The 10,612-nt window shown below is 46.9% G+C and overlaps 1 pseudogene; it reads right to left on the bottom strand.

The window, feature by feature from the left end:
* Nucleotides 1-3,457: 3,457 nt before the first annotated feature.
* On the bottom strand, nt 3,458-5,244 carry LOC147414889 (uncharacterized; annotated as a pseudogene).
* Between the last annotated feature and the right edge of the window lie 5,368 nt (nt 5,245-10,612).

Here is a 10,612-nt window from a genome sequence, read left to right as displayed (position 1 = left end):
CCTCATTGTGACAACACATCATGTCCAATTAACCATATTGAATTGTTCATAACGTAAGGCTGAACCTTAGCCCTGTTCGAGGGTTCCTCCTCAGGCCATACCATTACAAATTCATCACTGATGCGAGTCAGCTGTGCTCCGCCCACTCCCATTATTGGTGTATTCAAACTGGCCAGGGGCCAATTATGGGGCCGTGCCGACCCGGGAACAATGGTTACATCTGCCCCGGTATCCAGTAAAGCAACATTACAGTGCATGGTGTTTCCTTCTGGCCCCTTAAATGTTACCACTTTTACAGGCCTCTTTTCGGTAATTAGCATGGTCAAATATACCTGAGGAGATCCCGTCGAACCACATGCTCCAGCCCCTCTAGTGTCCACTCCCAGGTGAGGCACACAAGTGCAGAAAGGCACAAGTTGCACTAGTCTCGTCTGCTCGGGAATGTGAACTGGAGGTCGTATCGCCCGTACCATGATTCCTATATTTCCAGTATAGTCTGCATCGATTACACCGGGGATTACTAAGATACCTTGCCTGGAAGTAGAAGATCGTCCCAATAACAAAGCACTCAGTCCATTACCTAATGGCCCATTAGCTGTGGATGGAACTACATGAACTTGTTTGTCTTCTATGGTGATTGGGACGGCAGTGACCACGTACACTCCGGCACTTCCGGCCGTTGCGGATCGCATACCGGCCAGGCAGCCTGCCCTTGAGAGGGTATTGGTGTCATCGCGCTCCCTCTCCCTGCACTTGTTTTCCAGTTTCCCGCCCCTGAAGCTCGTGGGGCAAGGGGGGTCCATCCCTTCTAAAACGCGACCAACATTCATTCTCCCTATGCCCAAGTCTTTGACAATGATGACATGCCCCAGCAAGGCCTGTACCTGCCGATGGTCCCCCGTTGTTGCTGCTAATTGTTGGTTCCTTTTTCTCTTTGTTATTGGGACACTCTCGCCTAAAATGACCTCTTTGTCCACAAAGAAAGCAATTTTGTGACCTCAGTCCCTTATCCCCTTTTTCTTTCGGTATAAACTGTTTGAGAGCAATGGCCAATGCCTGCGCCTGGGCCTTGGCATGCACCGTTGCTCTTTTTTCCTCTTCTAACGATGAAGCTTTAGAGCAGGCTTCTATCATGTCTATTAATGTAGCTGTTTTGGGAAGGGCTACAACTAACTTTCGACATGTGCAATTTGCATTTGGGTTGCCAATTCCATGCCAAGTGTAGCCTTCATGTCTGCAGTTAGCCCGGGTGCCGCATCTAATGCTGCCCTCAAGCGATCCAAAAATTCTACAAATGACTCCTGATCCCCCTGTTTAACGGTTGTATATGGTGGCCGTGGTTTTCCCATTTGTGGGACTTATTTTATCGCGGCCGTGGCCAGAGCTTGTGACTGTTGCAAAAATGGCAGGGTCGAGTTGTGCCTGTATCTGGGGGTCAGCAAACGGACCCTTTCATAACAGCATATCCTTTGTGGCCACAAACAAGGGATCGTTTGGATTGTGGTCAAGATTTCATAATATTGCAAGATCGACTCGAGACTCCCAATCTGCCTGCCACAACAACCGTTGCGTAGGGGTTAAGAGCATTTCAGTCAGCTTAATACAGTCAAAGGGTGTCAACAACTGGCCCGAAAATATAGAATCAACTGTGGCTTGTACATACGGATTTTGCAAACCCCACTGTTGAATTGACTTTTGTGCCTCGCGAATGAGTTTCCAATCTAATGGGGCCCACTGCTGATGTTGCGGGCAAGCGGGATCCGGCGTGATCACTGGGAAAGCATTAGGAACAAATTCGCCCTCAATTATAGCTTCTTTTATTATCCCTTGCCATCTCTGAGCAGGATCATGGTTCGGGAGGGCCACTCCTGCTTTCCATTCCCCCCCCCCGCAACCCTCTGTCTGCTCTTTCCCAGGCGGATCGGTTAAGCGGCGCATTTCTGAGAACATAGTTGTTTCTAAATCTAAGGGTCTGCTTGCCGCTTCCCCCGGCAGATCGGTTAAGCGGCACATTTCTGAAAACTTAGTTTCTTAATCTAAGGGTCTGCTTGTCGCTCCTCCTGCACCTCCAGCTCCCCCCACTAATTGTTGCACAATCTGCATTATATGCTTTAGTTGTTCCTTCTGCCGTAATAACTCCTTATGTAGCTCATGGTTAGTAGGAGAAGCAGAAGAAGACGATTCAGGCTCGTCTTGTATCGGTTGTGACTTAAACTCCTCAGGCTCTGTTTCCATTGGTGCATTCTCCACGGGGGAGTCATCTGGCAGGGGCTTGGACGGTAAAGGCGGTGCAGGCGCGAATGGTAAAGGTGGTGCAGGCACGGACGGTAAAGGTGGTGCAGTAGGAATTACTCCATAATCCTCCCCCTCGAAAAATCATTGGGCATCCACAGGATACGCTCACAACTCGTTAGGAGCCTCAGCTTCCGAGGTCAAAGCCTGATGCGCCAAAAGCACTACTCGTTTCTCTGTTTTAATATCCTCCAAAGCGGTCTTAATCTGTCTCCAGGTGGGAGCGAGATTAGCTGCTTCCTTCGAGCCAGCACTGACCAAGTCCCACAAGTCCTGACCCATATCGACCCATATTCCGGATTCAAAGACGTTCAGGGTTTTGAAAAATCCCCATCTTTGTCCCCAGTGCAACAATTTAGTCACAGTTTGTTTATCAATCTTCACATCTCTCTTAGAGAGTATAAATAGTAGTATTTCCCAAACTTTTTCTTCCTCTTTACTTAGAGGGATTCCCATTCTTCCCGGTCACTCACCTGCAATTTCCCAGGTGATTCATGTGCACACTTCCCGTCTCTCGGATGCCGGGAGAAGTTTGTGTTCTCCCCCCTGACTGGCCCCTTGCCTGCCTCTGATGTGCGATCAAGCCTCCTTAATCGTTATCACGTCAGGATCATCAATTGTGGTCGTGCAAGGACAGACTCTGTACACCAACCAATATGGTTTCAAGCAAAAGCCGTTTATTGAACATTTGGCTGTGTCTTATATACTGTTTTATTTCTGTACATGTGATCATGCATTTTCAGATTGGCTATCCCGCTTTGTCCACCCGCCCAGCATGCAGTTACCTTACTTATGCAACTGGTTACAAGTTCTATGCGACAGTGTCTGTTAGTACCTACTATTCACCCCTTATTTCCTCTATGTCCATATTAGGTATGCTCTCTCTCTGCTAGATAGTCTCCTACACAAGGGGCCTCTGGGCCAGTCACGATGGGGTGCTTTTCCCATTCGTCCTCTGTTAGGCTCACCTCAGCCTCCAATACAGATAATTCTTGGCATCCTCCTGTCACTCCTGAGATCCAGATGCGTTCTGTGCCCCTATACCCTGATGGCACCAGCGTACACTGTGCACCAGTATCTACCGAATACTGCCAGGCCATCGGATCCGCACAGTCCAGTATACTTGGTCATCCCTTTCCTTCTCCTGGCCAAAGGCAGGGACCCTCTATTCCTGTTCCGCATCAGAATATTCGTTGTCTGACCTTTGCAGTACCAGACCAGAAGTTCCCTCATCAGGATCAAGGGAGGTGATCTCAGATCTTTTATGTCTGGGAGATCGTTGATTGCCTTCTTGTGTTTTTGCAGAAACTACACTGACAGACTTCTTGGGTGATCCCTTCTTAACAGCTGTCTTCCCTCTCAGTTCACGTACATGGGCTTCCAGCTTAGAGGTGGGTTCACCATCCCACTTCCTCATGTCCTCCCCCTGGTCACGCAGGAAAAACCAGAGTGCACCACGTGGCATACATCTGGGGCTTCCTTTCCCTCTGACCGGCATAGGAGAGGACTGTCTTGTTGGGGCACCCCTGACAGCTAAGGTGCTGTCTCGTAAGAATGAGGTACACAGATTTTCTTCAAAGTTTCGGAGCCAAGCAGATACTTTTTCCAGTCAGTGTATCCATATTTGGGTAATACATTGAAGCCAAGCTGCTAGAATATGACACAGGGGCACTTTGAACCACCTTCCTCCACGTGGCCCGTGTGCACAGGACATCCTCTGGATCTTTGGGGACCTCATCTTTGTCCAGATCACTGTAGATGGTTTCCAGCACTGCTAGTTCTCTCAGGTACTGGATGCCTTCATCTGCAGTAGTCCGCTTTCCTGGTGAGTTTGCAAGATCTTCCTTGAATGGATATCTTGCCTTTACACTTGAGAGCAGCCGTCTCCAGAGACTGCAAATTGCTGTCTCTTTTCCAATTCCTCTCTCAATTCCCCAGTCTCTAGCAAGGGATCCCAGCTGTTGGGCTTCCCTATGTTCCAGCTGCGGACTGTCAGCCCCAGCATCGGAGCATCCAGGCAGCAATCCGCTCACCCAACTGGGAGCTGTAATCTTTCTGCATGTCTTGAAGTTCTGATGAGGTTAAGGACTGAGTAGTTTCTGCTTCCTGTTTAATTTCTGTCACTTCTTCCTCTGGTTTCTTTGTCGAAGGACCGGCTTCTTGATCAGATACTTCTTCCTCCCTCATTAATGGAGGATACGGACCTGTTGATTTCCTTATCCACTGTTTCTTCTTCGCTACTGGGGCAGTTACTGTAGTTGTTGTTGTTTGGGTTCCTATCTCAGCCATGGTGTCCTCAGATGTAGTTTGGGTCCCTGCCTCAGCCACAGTCCTCTGAGAGTATTGAACTGTGGCTTGATAGGCACAGGCCAGGCCCCAGTACAGAGCTGGAAGCTGCTGGTTTTCATTGGGGTAGGTAAGGCACCCTTCTATCAGGTGGTGCGTTAGTTTGCCAGGATCGCTTGCCTGTTCAGGTGTGAAGTCCCAGGTTATAGGGGGTGATAATCATCCTAAGAATCTGCCCAAATCCTTCCACACACCCTGCCACCCAGGGACCGGCTGCCTCAGAGCACTTTTCAGTGTTGCCTGACCCAAAAGCTGTCTTCTCTTACACCAGGATGATGCCAGATTTCACAAAACCCATACCATGCCAGAAGTATTAATAAGTAGTATTAAACAACTCACATAAGGGTGAACGAGAACCTTGGAAACCTGCATAACAAAATCATCTACATCAATTTCAGGTAGGGAGAGGGAGACGGATTCTCTCATCTTCTCCACAATATAGCTCCCGAAGCACAACAAGGCCATCAATACCAGGGCAGAGCACATAGCTACTGTTTGTACTAGCATGCTCCCAAGCTCTTTCATCTTCCCCACAAAACAGCTTCCCCAGCACAATAAAGCCATCAATGTGAGACCAAAGCACATAGCCATTGTTTGTGCTAGCATGTTCCCAAGCAGAGCAAAACAAAGAAATAAGTACTGCAACTAACAAACTCTGTGACCTGCAGAGGAGTTTGCCACTTAATAAGTACTACAGTGTCCTGGGTTACAGTGTAAAATGTGCCAAAAGAAAAAAAATATATTCTATTACCATCTTCAGGAGCTGTTGAGACCAGGTGGGGCAGTGCTCCCTGCCTCCCCCCTCTGGACTATCTCCTGTTACTGGGCACAACAATGCCTTATCGCCTGACCCATCGGTAACTCGCTCCTGGGCTATCTCCTGTTAATGGCCCATCAAGGAACTGCCTCACGACTCCCCATCCCATTGTGAGATGCTCCGCCCGGGGAGGGGGGGGAAGGAGCCAAGCAGTCCATGCCAAATAAAAACGGAGATTTCGAACACCCTAGCAGCCTTTCTTCCACTGGATTCCCAGAGGAGCTTTTTCCCCCCCACTGGAGTTCCAGAGGACAAGAGCTACCTACCGACCACTGGACCTTCGGAGGAAGACCAGACTCTTTTAGCTGATTGCTGCTTCCACAGAACTATATCCATCACTTCAGGAGGACTGCAGCCAGCATCTTATCGGACTGCTACTGCCACCCTAACAGGGTGTCAGGTTGTATTCCTGACTCTGTCAGTGTAAACCAGTGGGTTGTTTGTTTTTCCCTGCCTTGTGTTATATATATATATATTAGTAAAGAACTGTTATTCCTATTCCCCATATCTTTGCCTGAAGGCCCGTTAATTTCAAAATTATAATAATTTGGAGGGAAGGGGGTTGCACTTTCCATTTCAAGGGAGGCTCCTGCTTTCCTCCACAGACACCTGTCTTTTCAAACCAAGACATACACCTACAGCACACTTAATACAAAAACTGCCATTATCATGCCCCACATTGGGCCCCAAAAAGACTGTGGTGGTTTAGCCCTGGCCAGATGCCAGGTGCCCACCAAAGCCACTCTGTCACTCTCACCCCCTCAACTGGACAAGGAAGAGAAAATGTAACAGGCACATGGGCCAGATAAAGACAGTTTAATGAAGCAAAAGCCACGTGCAGAAGCAAAAGCAAAACAAAAGATCTTGTTCTCTACTTCCCATCAGCAGGTGATGTCCAGCCACTTCCTGGGAAGTAGGGCTCCAGTACACATAGCAGTTGCTCTGGATGACAAACGTGAAATGAATGTCCCCCCTTCTTCCTGTTTTCCCCAGCTTATATTGCTGAGCAGACGTCATGTGGTATGGAATATCCCTTTGGTCAGTTTGGGTCAGCTGTCCTGGCTATATCCCCTCCCAAGTTTTTACCCACCCTCAGCCTACTGGGGAAATGTTGGGGAAACAGCCTTGATGCTGCGTGAGCCCTACTTAGCAGCAGTCAAAACACTGGTGTGTTATGTAGCTACCACTACATAGCACAATGAGGGCTGCATCTCAGGCAGACCCATTACAAGTGGTATTTTGAGTTACACCTTATAACACATGACCGTGTAAAATCTGATCAAACCCTGTCCCCCTAAAAGTGATAGAAGGAGCCTCATTTGTTTCTTTCTTCAATAACATGAGCAGGTGAGCTTTTCCACTTATTTTTTAAGGACTATTATGATGAGAGAGACGATTGACAGAGCCAGTGTCGAAAACCTCATGTATAATTACTCCACAACAAATAGCCATTTTCTATTGTCACTGCACCCAGAATGTATCAGCTGGTGGGAACACTGTCTAGTCCCCAGCACCCTGCACATCAAGGCATTTCAAAAACCAGTCTCCATTCCTGGTAGCTAACGCTAACACAACGGTGGAAACATGAAACTCCTCTGGCACAGCAGCAAGCACGGCAATGAAAGTTCATCTGGTGTAAAGCAGAGCAGAAGCAGCTTGTTCCCTGGATCCCTGATGCTATACTTAAGCATGGGTGTGTTCAGACTGCTCACGTGTTTCAAGGTCAAGGTTATGCGGAAATGCTCACAGTAGTGATTCCCACACAGGGTATGTTGCATCTACAACCCAGAGTCTGCAGTGGCTTCTAAGCCATGCCCAGATGCTGGCCTTTAATTCGTACAGTCCATGGGCTGTATCCTGGCTGCACAGCATCCTTTCTGTCCTCCCTGGCCCATGGTGGTCAGGCAAGGCATCGAGCTGGCAGGGTGATGACTTCCATGTGAGGACACTGTAGACAACGTGGCTTTGTTCTCTCCCTGGAACTCTGCTGAATGTTGGTTTGTCAAATCTGTCAGCTGTTTCTTTATACACCTCTTTTAAGGGGTGGATGCTCAAACACCTTTATTTGCTTCCTGCCTTCAAAGCATTTAATTGTTTCAGGTTTTTTAGGTTAAAAAAATTTAAAAAAATAATTACTTGAGTATTTATTCTCATATATAATTTGATTTGTGCTTTACAAGGGATCAGATATTGAGCTAAGTGTGTTTTGAACACGTACGTGAAGCTGGCTGTTCATTATCCCGTGTACAGCCTCACAGCCCACACAGTAACTCCTGTAAGATTTATCAAGACGATTTATGATCAGCACACAAGGGCTTATTCTATATGCTGACTTTTCCATTGTGCCAGGAACAAGAGTTACTCAGTTTTTCCATTATCTGCATCATCTTCTTGTTTTACTAAGAATGTAAAAATTTCCAAGGATAAGGGTGTCATACAGCAGAATCGAGGTGTGTGTAATTCACTTACGTAATGAATACAAGAAGTTCAAACTGACCAGTGATTTCCAGACCTGTGGATGCTCTGGGCTATGATTCCACCCAAGTCAGTTCTGTTCTCATAGTTTGGCTTAGCTGGTCAGGAATGAGAGCTTGCAGCACAGCTTTGGCCTTTGTGTTTGGAGTCACAAAATTGCTTTTCTTCATCTCCTTCTAACCAACATGAAATAAAAGAGGATTATACCAATATTACTACTACGACTATATAAATAAGATTGGAAAATTACCCACTCTATATGCAAAGCAACCCTAGAACTTACCACCAAAAGCAAAAATTTAAAAAAATCCCATAACTTTGAGTAAACAAACATCTTGGTTTTCAGAGCTGATTACACATCCCTTAAAATCAACAGCAAACTGCCGCTGGCTCCCAGGAGTGAAGGGGCAGCCCCACATTCACGCCGCAGGGGTCTGTGCTTCCAGCAGCCAGATCCCACACACCCGCAGGAGGCCTCAGGATGTGACAGCCAGACCCGCTCCCTCCCAGCGTACTTTCATTTCTCCAACTTGCCAGTGACCTCTGCTCAGCCAGGCAAGGAGGACAGCACACTGGCTGCCCATCACTGGACGTGCACTGGGCACAGCACAAACTTGTGAAACCTATGGATGATGCTCCACAAGACACATAAGTGCATATTTGTAACGAGGAACTTGGGCAAAACAACTGGTCTCGAAAGTACGAATCTGCAGGAACAAAAGTGCAGAGCCAGGAGGGGCAGAAGCTCTGATGGGAGTGGCCAGCTGGACGCTGCCTTCCCATGTTTTTTTTCTTTCTTACAGTCTGTTTTTATAAATGATTAGATAAAACTTGCTGAAGGGAGCGTGGTGTGTAATCTGAGCGTTTAGGAAATATTTCACCGTATCTTCTTAAACACAAAGAAAGACTTTGTTAAAGGAACTGCCTGCACTGTCTGGATTTAATTTGTTCCTAAAGAGATCCAGTCCTCCTCAGCTGTGGGAAAATAAGAAATCATATTGTGATTTAATAATGAACAGATAAACCAACAAAACACTACATGCCAACGCTGCCAGGACAAGGGGAATATTTGGGAAATCAAATAATTCCCTCAAATAAACAAATCAGTTGGTTTAGAAGAGGGGAAACAGCAATGGCTTTTGAGATTAGCTAACCAGGAAATACATCTGCTGTCCTTTAGACGCTGGGAAATGAAACTTTGTTGGGTAGGTCACTTAGCTTAGCCACTAAATTAGGAAGTAGGAATCTGAAATGGATCACAAGAGTTTCAGAAACGAGCTGGGGTCTGCTGATGTGGCACGCCTGCTGTCAGCAGGAAGGAAGGGCTTCGCACAGTGCCACTCGGTCTGGGAGTGCTTTGAAAACCAGGATTACTTGCGTCAAAGAGCATCAGGGGTTTGTATCGCTGTTTGTATATGGCTCATCACTGTTACTGAGAGTGTGTCCCCCCTATCTGGCTGTGCTCTTTGAATGTCACGGCTCATACCGTGGGAGGGGATTTGGTGGCCCAGCTCTGCCCAAGTATGTGCCTCCCCAGGGACATGCCCCTTGCATGTGGATGGGTGTCCCTCTCACCTGCCTCTGCCATGGCTGTGCAACTCCCCAAGGACCTGTCTTTCCCAGGCAAACCTAACAGTGATACGGCTGCAGAAGTCTTGCGTGACATGAGCATGAGGAGCAGATATATTTAACCGATGATTCCTGTATCATTAGCTGAGTCTATAGGACAAAAATATCTCCAGGCTATGTGGCACTGTACACCACAGCACTCCTGAATGACTGATTTACACTTCTGTTTCACCCACAGTGCTCAGAAACACTGTCTGCTTTAAGTTAGAGATTTCAGTCTATGGCACATTAAGATGACCAGGTTTTTGGGTTTGTGGTTTAGATGCTGGTAGCAATTCCAGTGAAACTTTTTAGTAGAGCACAAAATGCAGTGAATTCACAACAGTATAAAATGGTCATAAAACCAAATCCCCAGCATGTGTATTACCGCTGCTGCTTAGTACTAGGCAACACCTCTTGCTGTAGTATTTTAATATTGATATGGAATTGTCTTAAAAATATATGATGGAAGGAGTTATAAAATGACAATTTCCTTTCCACAAGGTGGCTGTTTCTGTTACTAAAATACATTGTCAAAAATCACTCTGGTACAGGCATGATCAAGGTCTCCATGTGCAATAATAATAACAACAACAACAATAACATAAACATCTATTTTCATGATGTTCAGAAGATCCAGATTCCTGAGGGTAAGTGGAATAAACTCAGGATGTTTATACTCTATTCATCTTCCCAAGGACACACACCATAAATGTCACAGCATTTGACAATAACTAAATATTTTGATGCGTTTTTTTTTCCCCATGTTCTTACACTTTCTAGAGGTAGAGAAGCTGCTTTCATTTGTAGTACGGAGGTACAGACCAACATTTTCAAGAGTGAACATGGGGATGCGGGGATCTCACTTGTTACTGGAGGTGCAGACAGCTGTGTGAGTGACAGCAGCTCTGGCTGTGCTCCCCAGGAAGGTCTCCACCACGAACTCCTCAGAGTCACAGCACATGAAGTGCAGGGGTGTGCGATGTGGTGCTGGGGTGGGACGCCGCAGTCTTTGGAGAGCAGTGCCAGGCTAGAAATCCATCCTGGTAGGGAAGGCCAGACACTGAAAACAAA

This window comes from Leptosomus discolor, chromosome 9 (assembly GCF_034619465.1).
Source record: "Leptosomus discolor isolate bLepDis1 chromosome 9, bLepDis1.hap2, whole genome shotgun sequence".
In the NCBI taxonomy this organism is placed as follows: Eukaryota; Metazoa; Chordata; class Aves; order Leptosomiformes; family Leptosomidae; genus Leptosomus; species Leptosomus discolor.
The sequence above is the reverse complement of the archived record's forward strand: the minus strand, read 5'-3'. Positions and strand labels throughout refer to the sequence as shown.